Here is a 15,561-nt window from a genome sequence, read left to right as displayed (position 1 = left end):
AAAGAGAATCGGAGACAAAACGTAGCCCTGGGGAATACCAGCATTTATAATTTCTTGAAAGTATTTTAGAATAATAAGAAAAATAAATCCTTATGCACTACACACCCTACCATAATGGGATTTGAATCCCTTTATCCTAAGGATATAGAATAACAAACCCTTTTTATTTGATGGAGATAAACGTGCGTGTGGATAAAATGTATAGGCATAATTATCATAACCACATCAGTTTATACAAAAAATACTAAAATTATAATTTTTTAAATTGTAGCTACGCAAAGAAATTCAAATCATTTTCATCTTCTCTTTTAATGAGCCTATAATTAAATGAAAAAAAGGACGAAAATACCTTAGAAAAATCCCCCATGTAGGTAAAGGGAGCAATTTGTTTAAGAAATAAACAAAACTGTGTGTAAGTTATACAATTAAAGGTAATTATATAGTTAGGTACTTTCCAACATAAAAATTACAAAAAGTAGCTTACAAAAGTTTTGGTTTTATGGAAAAGTTTTTGCTTTATTTTTGTTCTTTTTTTTCTTACTCGATTATTATTATTATGCTTTTGGGGTTTTCTTGTTTCTTTTTGGTTTGGCAATTTTCATTAATTTTCCATTCAGCGCTGTTTCCTTAATTAGCCTAATCAGATATGTATCCGAATAAAAATGTTGACTTAAGAAATTAGAAATATAATACAGGTAGATAGGTTTTTTCTTTTGGTTTTTAAGAGGCTTGATATTATTTGGAAGAGCTTCTTATAAAATATTCACAATCTTTCCTAAAGCTACTTATTTAAAAAAAAAAACGGTATTTAGCTTTTAGAATTGTTATGCTTACCAATACCTAGCTTGAAATCGTGTTTTAATTTATTTCGGGGATTATTTTTTGTGGTTACACTAAGATTTAGTATAATTTGTGGGAGGGTATATTTATTGGGAGAAGAAGCCAAGTTAAAAGCTTAGAGAGAAATACCTATAGGTACCTACATACGTATGCAAATGTTTGTGTTTTTGTTAAATCTCAATAAAAAGGTTTCGATAACCGGGTCTAATGAAAATTGCACAGTGAATTTCAAAACCTTGTTTTAAAGCGTTTGAACATGTGTTCAAAAATGTGAGAATATTTGTAGCGGTTGATCTTATTCTTACTAAAATTTAGGAATGCAAAACAGTTTTGCGATGAGTCTGTGATCTTTCTTGAATATCGGTGTAAGAAATGACTTCTTCCATGTATACCCGCAAGTTTTCCTGTCTTTAGGGAAATGTTACTTGTTTATTTATTGTATTTCTACACTTGTTTAATACTATCGGGTGACCAGTTATCATTCAACATAGAAAAAAGATCTAGAATAGTACTTTGCAGCACAGATACAGCTAATGTGTACATTCCTAAAATGTGCTTCATCAGATATTTCAGAGCTATTGAAACACGATTCTTTGAAATTTGTTGTGCAAGCGTCACAAATATCGACAATTTTACTCAATGAAAGGTTCTTATTTACTCGGAAATTATTAGGTTTTTATCGATTTGACAAGTTTCCAAAATTGAGGTTAAAAGAGTATTAAATTCGTCAAACAGTTGAATATAAATATAGAAGTCTATTGGAGATTGAGCGTATGTAGTTTTTTCGTGTACCAAGAGTTGTATTCGATTTCTTTATAAAGGGTATTTTTCAATAAGGGCGGGAAGAAGTTGAAATTGAATAAAGCGAGCTGTGGTGAGTTATAAGAAAAACATTTTTTTATTTAAAAGGTGCTTTTACGGAATCAAGTGTGCAATATGACATTATCCAAATGACCGCCTTGGATTCTTACGGTTTTGAGCGATGGCCTGTGTTATGTTCACCTTTAGGGCACTGGTCGATTGTGGTTTATACGCATCGACCTGCGACTTCAAGAAACCCCACAGGAAGAAGGCGATTCGTGTAAATCTTGGCGTTTCCTGTGTGTCACATAGCACCTGCTGGAATCACATGTCGTCTAGGTCCAAACGGTTCAATTTAGGCCTCAAGAACTTAGTTATCATCGTTATGTAGCGCTCGCTGTTGCCGGTGACCGACTCATTTACTTCGTTTTCAAAAAAATACGGATCAATTACTCCTCCGCCAGCCCAAAATCCACAGCAAGCTGCAACTTTTGTAAGATGCACCTGGTGAACCTCAAATGGGTTGGTGTCGTTCCACATACAATGTACTGCAATTTTGCTTCCTAACACAGTCATTCATCAAAAAATGCGCCTCGTTACTAAAGATTATTTTTCGGCCTTAATTCGGGTCCCCTTCCAAACGATTCGCAACCCAGTTTGCGAACAAACGGAATTGTCTAGCTCATGAAATTTGAGCTCCTGGGTCAGTTGGATCTTGTACGGGTGTAGACCTAAGTTCAAAGCAAAATTCGCAAAGTTAAAGTCTGAGAAAGGCCGAGTTTTTGTGCAATATACACTGCGATGAATAGACTGCCTCGAGTTCTGCTATACACTTTTATGAAGCGCTGCAATGTTCACTGCCAATCTTGCGTTCCTTGAACGAACGGGTGTTGGCTAATACTTTACTAAACCGGCAGTGTTAGATTTGGCAGCAAAACTAGGCACATTGTTGTTTTTAAGGTTTTAAAAAACAAGCATGCATACTTAGGTCCTCAGACCTGTTAGGTTCGTTGGGAAGCCCTTATGGAGCATAAGACTTCTACTGCGCCTTCGCGCCATCGTGTTTGGTTTCCGGAGATGTGTTTCAGCCGCCTCTAACTCTTCCTAGATTCGATGATTCCTTCTCGACTCTCCTGCGCCATGTGCTTTTCGTCGTCCAGCTATTCTTCCTTCTTGTGTGCAGTCGTAATATTTTCGAATCGTATGTCCGGTTTGGCTAGAAAATCCATGTAATCATAAAAACCACAGATTCGATGCGGTAGATGACGTCTTGTTCGGATCCACCTTCGATCGAGATTATACTTCCAAGGTTGTGAGGAAGGTCGGGTTCCGAGGCTGATCATTTTTGTTTTGTCGTAATTCATTTTTAGCACCATGACTTCTGCTTCCCACTCCACACTTGTTGTAATTTAATGGTGATAAATGATCCTGTGAGAGAATAAGCAAACATCGTCCACTTTATCCAAGTGCTTTAAATAGGATGTCAGAGTCCATTAGATCCCTTCGCTACCTGACAAATGTGCGCGTAGTACATTGCGACAGAATACAGTCCTGTCTGACTCCACTATGAATTTCAAAATCCTCTCACATCCTACCATCGTGCAGAACGAGACACTTGGATACATTATATGTTGCTTTCATAATAGCAACTAATTTTTCTGGAATGCCTCTCCTCCTCAAATCTAACCAGATGTACTCCCTGTTGACGCTAAAAAAGGCCTTTTTGAAGTCGATAAACAGCAGGTATAGTGGTGCTCAATATTCAACGCTCTGCTCAATAATGATCCACAGGTTGTTAATGTGATCAATACAGCGGATCCAGTGCTGAATCTTCCTGTGTGCACCGGTCCGCTCTTCGGTTGTTCTATAAACGGTCCTCCTTTCGCACCTGTTGGCAGCATTTTCTGCTTCTTTTGCCAATGCCTTGATGTAAGTACGCCCAAAAAACCTCTCGCTTTTTCATGTAGTACGAAGATTCCAGCTCATTTCTTTCTTCCTCTAGTGCAGCAGTTATCAGAGCCTTTAACTGTTTGCTTTCGTTTCCCAAGATTTTTCTGAAATCCAGGTAATGTCGTTTCCTTCTCACAGACCGACTATTCTTTCAGCACCTGAAAAGAAAACATTTTTCACAGCATTCCAATGGTTTTCGATGTCGTCACTTACTGTGCTGTTGATTGTTCTCATTTCGTAAAACAAGTGGTTACTGAATTGATGACAGGCCATGGATTCCAAAACATGATGTACCAATATTTCAAGCTACCGTCATTTTGGAACACCCTTTTTGATTCCTACTGAAAATGAGTGGTATTAAGATACAAGTATTTGATATACTTTTTTATATTTTATTTTTCTTAAATTTAATTGAAAAAGTAGAAAACTGTAGATACATTATCACATCTAATTCGTGTTGCATGTCCAAAAGGTTTTATCTTTATTTGGTTCACTCACTATATACTCGTAACATCATTCAAAAAGGAGTAGAATCCTACTCTCTATCTAGGACAAACTAAACAAGAGTTGCTTCATTAATATTTTCTCATGAACTCAAAAGGAGGTAAAACACCCAGGATATAAAAGACACTCTTCTTCTGTATATACTCTCAAGCCCTACCTATATAACAGAGTAAGAGTACTCTCATTCAAAAGTATACCCCTATTTCGCACATAAAATCTCAGCATACCTTGGAAGGATTGCAGAGCCTTGTGTACAACACTGTGTTGGAATACCACCATATCCCCATGAACTGCACCCAGCAAAGTCCTTTTTGTCCATCCATTTCATACTATACAAGGAGTATAGGTATGTACTGTATTTCCCTTTTTATAAAACTTAATGTCTGAAGTTATTTCCACTTCGTTGTCATTGTCAATGTTCCCTGATGAATTGCAATTAACTTCAAGAAATTCAAGTGTGACAAAGTTTTATCTACTTTTTCCTGTCTTATGATGCTGTGCTTTCCTGGCTGGCTGATGTTAACCAGTAGCTAGCTGTAGTAGATAGCTACAGCTATAAGTAAGTTTCTGTTTTACTTCGCCTTAACTGTATTTGATGGGGACACACTCTCGCTCGCCCTATCTAACACAAAACACTTAATTTTGATATTCTTGGTTCTTCTTTTCTTTATCGTTCTCGTCCTTTCAATTTACTTATATAGTTTTTCTTATTTTCTTCTATCTTTCAGTGTCGATACACGAGATTCAAACTTCTCACAAGGAACACACTGGTCAGATGATGCATATGGCGAACGTTTGTCGTTTGCAATTTCTGGCAGATCTGCAACTCTTAAAATTAAGGGCACCCGGCAGGAGGACACTGGAGAGTATCGATGTAGAGTGGATTTTCAAAAGAGCCCTACAAGGAATTCTAAAGTCAACTTAACTGTAATCAGTAAGTTTCTTACACAAATTTCATATACACACGTAGTTTATTTTCATTATCTTGAGTAAAATGTTGCATTGCATCTATTTGTAAAACGAACGCCACAAATGTATCTACAAGGAATAGGTTTAGGTTCTTGTAGAAGGTTTAAGACGACAATGTTCGGATATATACGGAAACTAAATTAAAGTAAAATATTTCAACCATCAAAGCATTTAACAAACATTCGGATTCGATTCATATATTCACATCGGAGATGGAATTTTAACATAAAATAGAAATTTAGATAAATGAACCCAAGTACAAAATTATGTGGTCTCTCTTTTGGTCCAGATTGAACAAGATACTAGAGCTCTTTGCAAGGCGTTAACTCTTATGTTGTTGCCAAGTAAGGCAAAAATATGTCCAACAGCAGATCAAAGAAGAATTTTGTTGCCCAAGGAAATTTGAGTTGATTTCTTGAAACAAACAAATCAAGCTACACTTTTTTGCGGAAGGTATACATTTTGGTATTGATCATTTTAAATAGTGTTCTTGTGCTCCCATAAACTGGACTTCAAGTAGTATAACTTTAAGTGAAGGGGAATTTGCTCAAAATTTCGCATGTTCTGTTATCAATATGTTATGCAGACAAATTTTTTCGTTGTAAATATGTTATCAGACAATTTGAAAACCTTAAATTCTTTAATCCTTGATTCTTTCTAAAACACCAAAAAATTATTCTTTTTTTCAAATCTAGTCAAACCTACGACAACTTTCTCAAATCCCTCATTCTTTGACACCATTGTTATGACGTATTGAATGAAGTTAAATTTAATAGCACAAACTACCTGAACAAAACTGGACTTCAACGAATTTAAACTTACTTACTTACTGTAGGTGGCGGTACAGTCTAAAGCCTCAACCAACAAACTTCTCCGTTTAGCTTTGTCCCTAGCTACATGTCTCCAGCTGATGAGTTGGGTGAGGTCTTATATAGCGACGCTTTGGTCGCTCGATAACTTTCTTAGCCCAATAAAACAGCTGTTATCAAGAGTAATTCTTCGTTTGATCTCAGCGCTGATACGCAAAGTTCTTAACTACCTCAATGTGACGTCTGTCGATGGTGACTATTTTACCGAGACATTTCGGTGTTGTAGGTTCTTTCTTGATGACACTGTGAACTTTGCTTTGCCGTAATAAACCTTCAAAACCCATTTTCGGCAGCTCTGCATCAATATTCACAAAAGCCCCATTGACGTCACACTGAGTTTTTCTCTTTATGTCAATTTCATCCGTATGTGCCAGTAATTAGACATACTTTTAAATAATATTGCCCCTAGTGTTGACGGCGAAGCTCTGTATTTTTCTTTTAAGGATGATGTTAAAAGAATTACATGACAGTGCATCACCTTGATTAAGGACCTTGTTGGAGTTCATGCATGGCCCTTACCAAATTATCCCAATATGCTTTAAAAAGCTTAGCTTTTAAGCCATCTGCTCTATCGGCTTTGTAAGCCTACAGCTTAGAAAGGGTAATTTTTATTTCGGCTAAGTGGAAGACGGAATTGTTGACTTTCGTGGTCTATGTTGAATGTCTGACAGCAGAATTCGGTTTGTCGTCGCCCTTATATACAGTCTGCAGAAGTGGTCCTTCCATATCCTCAGCATTGACTAGGGTTCCGTTATAATATTTCCACTTTTGCCTTTGCAGCCGTTCGTTCGAGGTTTATGTCCTTGTATTGGCAACACAAAACTTTGAACGTTACTTTTATGTTGGAGAAGGATTTGGCGATCTTTTGCAATTATAGCAGTTCGATGTTGAATCTTCTCCTATCATTACCTTGTTTGAGTCCATAGCTCAAGTCCAAGTTCGGACATTCATGATGCTGGAAGCTTGTATAAGTTCCATTGCAATTTAGTCAATCCAGTTGACGGTAGATTAGATTGATCTGGAGAATTCCAAATTCATTTTTGCGGCTTTTGAGTTGTGGAAAATGCGTTCTGACGACTTTGACTCAGTAAAATCGATGACCCCAAATCCGGTTTAGGAAGTGCTGTCGTGCAGGTTGTTTTTCTCGATTATCCCACTATTTTTTCAAGAGCTGAAAAAACATATTATTGGTGTTGTCATCCTTCTTTTTTGTGGGGGCGTGTGCGTTATTAGGCTAATGTTGCCGAATTTAGCTTGGATGTTGTTGGTCAATATTGAAGCTATTGAAACTTTTAAACCTATTATTCAAGAAAGAGTAATAAAGCTACCATTATTCCAGTTTTGAATTACACATTCATTGGGCACCCTTATTTTAACAGCGAAGAAGTTATAATATTGACCATTCCGCAATTCATTACAAACACAAATGCACACTGAGTATACACTATCCCACAATTACAAATTGAAAAGTCTTGATAGGGTTGTTGAAGGAGAGCAGCTAAAAGAAAGCCTCTCCTTAAACTTATCAACCGTTTTCGGGAACTAAAGAAGTCTTCTATTGGCTGAAAGCAAATTTAATATCTTCTAAGTTGGCCAAGCTGAAATTTCCCAAACTCACTTAGCAGCCCCTAACTGTCCTTCAATGGATATGTTAAATCAGTTTAATATCTTCTTTTGCTGCTTACCGGACAGAAATAACATTCCAGAAAATCGTAAGAACAAGATGATATTCCTAAAGCGAAAAAAATACGAAATTCACCTTGGGAAATTCTTTTAAAGTGATATCAGATACACAAATATTAATAATTTTGCAGTTCCAATAAGCTCTAGGCTCATGTGGACTTTCGCATAACTAATTTAGAAACTTAAATCAAACTTAACCTTAGCATATTAACAAAACGGCTAAATTTAACAGATCCTAAGTAGGTGGGAATTACAATTTTTAAAGTTTTACCCTGTTTCCAATTTCAAGGTATAGCACTTGTTAATAATATTATTTTCGGACAAAAATTCATATACATTGAAGACATTTAAGTGTCAATTACTCAAAAACAACAGACACATAATTGAGTGTCATTAGACACTTTTCCTTAGACTCTTACATAAATAAACAAAATGTGTGCTTCTTGACTGAGGAACTACATATATCAAAAAACTATCAAAGGCAAAAAATAAAAAAAATCTTGTATAGGTGAAGTTTTTGCTTACACCTTTTTATTCCTGAGAATGTCAGAAATCTCAGAAATATTTCGAAATCGATAAAAATTACATAATATGGCAACCTTTTGAATCACCTACACGACAACACCTTTGCACTCTTGTATTCTTAAATTCCATTAATACGTTCATACATTTAAGTCTGGTCAATGATACAATGCACAATGTACCACGACGATGAGCAACTTAAACATTTTCCTCAACATTCCTACTCCTACCTACATACCTAGACTACATATAGGAACCTTTACCTACAATCTTGTTAGTTTCTAAACACTTTCAACATCAATTGAAAAGGTGTTCACACGCTCCATGTATTTTTGCAAAACAAATATACAAACCTATACCTGTATCGACCTATACTTCCTGAGATCTTAGGTACTGCTATTTGTATTCGTATGTCGAAGGCAATGACAAGGACTATAGTCATCATTACCAAGAAGTTGTCCTTGGCATAACAACGAATACTATTGTGTTGGCGAAACACATTAAACTCTGAAGATCCATAATATAACGTCTATAAAATCGAAAGCAAGAAAAGCAAATTGCACATTACATGCTTCCCACTGTATAGGAAAAAGAATGGAAAGGTAGGTGGCACCTTCTGAGGTACCTTATATGTGACACGGAAGACGGAACTTGTACCAAGTTTACTAGCATATCTTTTGGATTGCATTGTTGAAAGCTCGTAATGATGCTCGTTTGAAGTAATTTCACACTATTTGCCATCAAGACGATGCCATGTCGGTTCGGTATACGACTGAGTACCCTCTATAGTATTTATACATATACGATCTAACCTAACCTATGTCAGGATGGCAGCAGGGCAACCAACAACGAAAACGAACGTCTCGCTCGACATATGACTTGACTATGGCAAAATTGAATATCCATGATGTTGATGGTTCGGAAGCTATATGCGAAAGCAAAGGTGACACAGACAGCTCTTTTCTTAGATCTTATACTCGTGAAGCATCAGGATTCAGAAGATAGAAATATGCATTGACATTTTTGTACTTAAATTGGTTTAGAGAAAGGATTCATTTGATGATGTTACTTCTATCGCATCGCATCGCATCCCGTCGCTTAAGGGATGTGCTATATGTTTCCGCACTGATATTGATAACTTTACAAATAACACAGATTCCATTGGAAAGAGATTTTTCTATTATTTTGGTATACCAAATTTAATTTGATTTTTTCGTTCCGCAGGAATTTTGAAACAGAAAGAATGAGCTTGTTTTGTAGGAAATCCTATCACTCACATGTGTGTCCATAGAAATTTTTAAAAATAGTTCCACTCTGTTCTAGTTTTATCCACTCCAAAGTAACTTCAATAGAAAATATAATTCTGTATTGTATGAGGATAGCTTCGAATCCTCCAAGTTAGCTCATCGCTCACCAGGAAGCACAGGATAATTTGTTATAATTTTATTTATGCGTATATAAGGATACATTTTTACTTACATATTCACAATGTACAATGTAAATCCCTTACATAATTCGTGTGTATATTATGTAGTCAAATTATTTTCATACCAACACGTGTGCCCTGTAGGGTGCTATGAGGTATGCGCATTTCAGCTGAATTTTTTTTATATGAATACCACCTATAGTCTACCTCTGTTCTGTTCTGGAGCTTGAAATATTTATGAAAATAAGTTCGTCTCGAACTGATGTACTTATTTGTTGTGGCGTATTAAAAAAGTTTCAGAAGTACACAATGAGTTTATATTTTTATTTTTCAAAAATAAAGCTATTATTAAAGTTTTAATTAATAGTCAAGGTATTTTACAAATATAGTACGCAATTAAATAATAAAAAACCATAAATAAATTGGTATTTTTCTTCTATGAAAGATTTCACTAAAAAAGCTCAAATAAAATAATGCTTGTCTTTCTATTTTTTAATGAAGAGAAAACTTTGTTCTTTGTTTCAATGTTTAATTTATTATTATTTTAAATTAAGTTAAATAAGAGGAGTTTTTTTCACATAGGAAGGAATTCTAAACAAAATAAAATTATCTGTTTTAGGAGAAATTTTAACTCAATCATCCTGATTAAAAAAATCAATTAAGACCCTTTCAGGATTATTAGCTTGAGGGGAATATTGAAACCTGTAACAGTTTGCCTCTTCTTTTTTTTTTGACACTTATGTTCCAATGGTCGCCTATAAGTGATCATCATTAGCTAAGGATCTTATAAAACGCAATAATTTTTCAATTGTGTTTATTAATTTATGAAGTATTATACTTGTTATTATAAAATAACTTTTCATTCATTAGGATACTGCCCTATGAAGATTACACAAATATTAATTTCACGTTTGTCGTTCAGAACAAACTACTTAATTCTCGCCGTTGAAGAGTCGTATCCTCAATCTCGACACCAAGTACGATCAACATATTACGTCATAAGCTTATGATTTTATTTGTCCAAACACTTCGTGGTTACATTCAGATCAAAGTGTTTTGAAAATATTTTCTCGGATTTAAAAAAAAACTAAAGTCCTAGGTTAATTATAATCTTTCATAGAAAAAAATGCAATTATGTATGGAACTCGATTTTGTTTGCATGGCCACCACGGGCACGCTTGCAGTAGTCTTCACGCTGAACCCAATTTTCGACGGTTTTCAATCATAAATCGGACGATACTGCTGCAATTTCAAGTTAAATATTCGTACGAAGTTCTTAAACGTCGGTGGCTTGTTGGCACAGACTATAGACATGGCGGAGCTCCACAGAAAATATTCCAACAGGGTCAAACCGCACGACGGAGTCGGGTAAGCGACTGAAATATTTTGTGAGAATTTAGGTTCCAATAAATTGATTGTGACATTTTCTGTGTGGCTTATGGTGCTGTCTTGTTTGATCCACATGTCTTCCAAGTCCATATCATCCAATTGGTCAAAAAATATTCGGTTATCATTGAACGTTAGCGATCCCCATTTACAGCAACATGCCGGCCTTGATCATCACGGAAGAAATACGTCCCAATGACGTGGCTGGCACATAAACCACACCAAACCGTAATTTTTCGGGATGCAATGATGACTCATGGAGTACTTGTGGATTGCTGCCTGACCAAAAGCCCATATTTTGTTGATTTATGAATACATTTAGCCAGAAATGAGCCTCATCGCTGAAGATGATTTTTCGACGAAAATCAAAATCATTTTCAAGTTGTTACTTAGCCCAATTCACGAACATTCGACGCTTCTGGTGGTAAATTCTGGCATCAATTTAATCTTGTTAGGATGTAGACCAAGATATTTTCGCAAAAATTTACCACAACGACGACACAAATATGCTCAACGCTTGTGAACGACGTGTGAGAGTCACATTTGGGCTTTCTGCAACTGAATATTCTCGAAACTGTCTTAATGGCTTCGGAACATTTTGTACTGTTCCTGTGGATTCAAATTGGTATACTAGAATAATAATTAATTGTTGATCTGCTTGGAAGATTATGACTGCTAAAGGCCACTGGCTCCGAATTTCGGTAGTATATTTTAATAGTTTTGACTCGATGTTGGCTCGTATTGCTAGCCATCAAAAAATGACAAGAAATAAGTCGTCGTTTGGTGCCCCTGTTTCTCTACTTTTGTAGCGTCTCTGCTGAGTAAATATTTTACAGTAAAAACGTTTTTGCAATTCGAAATACTTTTGTAAAATTTTTATCGTTTTATCGGTTTTATCGTTAAACGAACTCTTAATTTTCAATGATTACAAAAAGTAACCAGTTCGATGATAATAATGAAGAAATAATAAAATAATGTCAATAAGTATCTGAGCCTTCAGAGTAATGACTGTCTAAATAGTGGACTCTTCAAATCGAAACCTCATATTGGAAAACCCTATAACAATTTCTTAATTATTACAAATAACAAAGGTGAGCTTTGAAAAGATCTGTGCTTTTGAATGGATGACGTAAGCCCAGCTGGCGCGTTTCAAGTTTAGTTCGGTAGCTGGAGGAGAAGTTTTGCCCTTCGTTCAAATTAACAATTGATATACCCCATAGTAGTACCCGTGGTGTGATGGTTATTGCGTTGGACTGTCATGCCAGAAGTCTCGGTTTCGATCCCTGCGTGTGCCATCTAAAGTTCTTTTACGGGTACTGCCTCATGCGAAGAATTGACAAATTCTCCAAGAGTAATTCTTGCCATTAAAATTGCATTCTCAAATTAGCCATTTGGATTCGGCTTGCAACTGTAGGTCCCCTGCATTTCTAAAAACAGTACTCGCACTCAGGAAAAGTTGAGAATTGTAAGTCACTAGGTCATAGTTCTGAACGGACTGTTGCGCCACCTTATTTATTTATATATTTACACCCCATACTCAAAAGACAGCTTTAATACTGAAATTATAACTAAAATCGAATTTAAAGTTTGTCATACCTAACCTACATACTTGTTCTATGATTCCGAAGTGAAATCGAAATTTAGTTTTCGCTCAAAAACCTATTGATGCGATAATGGATGAAATATAACATAGTTCACATAGCTGCTGTGGCTTTCTTTTGGGAAGATGCCAAAGTTGGACAAATTTTGTGGATTGTTGATTATTCGAAAAGCCTGAGACTTCAAAAAAACTCAATAAGAAAAAGTTTAATGAAGTCAAGCATTAGAAAGCGAAAAGTAGAAATTTCAATATGTTTTGAGACGCAAAATTTTCACGCTTATCATCCAATTCAGGCGAAAAAAAAGTGTAATCATCTATGTAGTGCTCAGCTTTGACGGTAATGGCTTTGAATACTTCTTTTTCAATCATTGAACGCTTTTCGACTTTATGTGGATCGGTAGTGTATCTAGTTCGGTAGTTCTGTTGATTGGCTTACCCATTCATCCCTAAATAAGCATAATTGCTGAAAATCTTTTATTTTTATTAAACTTAGGGTCAGTTTTCAACTGCTCAATAGCCCATTACCTTTCCTGGATACGTTAAATTTTGTAATTTTGCAGGTACAAGTAGCTCGTTGAACATCATGTTCAATGTTATTTCACACAGTTGCTGAAATAGAACTTTTAATATTATTAACGAATAATATATTGTTTCTTATAAGCTAGACGTCGAAATAACTAGTATTTGTTCTAAAATTGGCCATTATGTGAACGCCTTGATTATAAACAGCTGAACACTCAATTATCCTTGAAGTAATTTAACTTGGTGAACCTATGTTTGTGTTATGGAATCTATAAAATTACATAAGGCGAAAACATTGCTCGTCAATTTTAAATTAATTTTTTGAAAATCATCTCAACCAATACCACAGGAACAAAATATATTGTGCGTCAGTCTATTTTTAAAATTCCATGAAAGTGGTCCTTAATGGCTTGAAGTTTCTTTTAAGCGAGTTTTAAAACTCTCCTTGGAGTAAACTGAGGGTTCTTCAATCTACAAGGATTTACAACAGTAACGTTCTTTGCAACGAGGAGCGACAGTGACAGCAAACGACGCCATATTTCTTCCAGTTCTGTTGACATTTCTCTACAGTAAGGTTTGCCATTTCATTATGGAAAGATATACGAGCTAACAACGAGTAGAAATTATTAAAATGTACTACCGAAATTCAAAGTCAGTAGTCCCAAAGTTAAGAACGATACGTCCAATTTACAGTTGTCATAATCGTCCTAGCAGATCAACAAGTAAGCGTCTAGTGGAAAAATTTGAATCCACAGGTACAGTATAAAATGTTCCCGTGCCAGTGAGACAAAGAAGTACCGGAGTGTCGAGAATATTCCTGCCTCTGAGGCTTCAGTTGCAGGAAACCCAAATGTGACTCTCACACGTCAATCGCAAGCTTTGGGCATCTCTGTGACGTCGTTGTGACGAATTGTGCGAAAAGATCTTGGCCTTCTTTCTTACAAGATTAAATAGACGCAAAAACTAAAGCCGCTTGATCACCTGAAACGTCGTATGTTCGTGAATTGGGCTGATCAACAAACTTGACAATGATTCGAATTTTTATCTAAATATTAATTAAGTGATGAGGCTCATTTCTGACTGAATGGCTTTATCAATAAACAGCTTGAAAATGATTCGGATTTTCGTCGAAAAATAATCTTCAGCGATGAGGCTCATTTCTCTCTGAATTGCTTCCATAGAAATATTTTCTGTAGGGCTACGTCAAGTCTATGATCTCTGCCAACAAGTCAAAGACGTTTTATGAACTTCGTACGAATATCGAACGTGAAACTGCAGCAGTATCGGCCGATTTTTGCTTGAAAACCGTCGAAAATTTGTTCATCGTCTAGTCTTCTGCCAGTGTGCCCGTGGTGGCCATGCAAAAAAATAGAGTTTCTTTCATAATAGCATCAAACGTACTTAAAAGGAATACATAATTTCGTTGATATCCAAAATCGTTTTTGTTAAAAAAAGGCCCCCCACATACCCATTTGATTCTTGAAAGAAAATACATTAATGGATTTAAGAATCAACAGACTTTTGTTCTTGTGATATTCTGATACTCCTGGCAAATTTGGTGGATAAAGCTTAACAAAAAATAGTCAGTAGTTAACACTGTCAATGTTCCAAAGTTTATGTATACAGATTTTTTACAAGTGTTTCCCTAGATAACAACAATAATAGAAGCCTAGTTAAAAAGTAAGAAGACTGCAGTTAGTAGTATAAGCATTTTTAAAAAGAAACTTTTTGTTTTAATTGTGGTAAGTTCATTCAATTTAAAGAAAGGTCATTAAAAGAAATATTCATTCGTCTTCAAAACAACTACAAACAAATTTAAGTAATTTTATTTAATTCTTGGATTAACCCCGCTGTGTGTTGTTATTTTTTTATCTTTTCTTATTTTCCTAACTAATTCTACCAATTCATATAATTTTCCTAATAATCTCTTGTTTCATTTTTTTAACAGCACCGCCAGAAAATTTGGTAATCCTAGACAGTAAAGGAAATCATATACCACATTACATATTAGGACCTTACAATGAAGGAGCTTCGGTTAACATCACATGTGTCTCAACAGGAGGTAAGTCTCTATATATTAAGTATAATACAACAAATTAACCCACGTGCATAGAAAATACATATTTACAAATATATACAACATAATATAATAAGATGACGAAAAGGACGACAACACGCATATTACACTTTCCATTTATACTTATTAGGTATTTGTATGATTATTCACAAATGCTAGCACTTTTTCATCTTGATACATACACATACATAGGTACGTTGATGATATGGCTTACCATAGTAATAAATGTGTACATGTGAATGTGTGTTTTTAAGGATAATACACATATTGAACTACGCTGCCATCGTCGTCGCCGCCGCCAGTCTTCTACATCTTCATCTCCTTTACAATATAACAATAATGATTATAAAGCTTTTTTCGTATCAAAAATACTTATCAAAATTACTTGTGCGTCAAACAATTTCTTGTTTTT

This window comes from Eupeodes corollae, chromosome 1 (assembly GCF_945859685.1).
Source record: "Eupeodes corollae chromosome 1, idEupCoro1.1, whole genome shotgun sequence".
Lineage (NCBI taxonomy): Eukaryota > Metazoa > Arthropoda > Insecta > Diptera > Syrphidae > Eupeodes > Eupeodes corollae.
The sequence above is the reverse complement of the archived record's forward strand: the minus strand, read 5'-3'. Positions refer to the sequence as shown.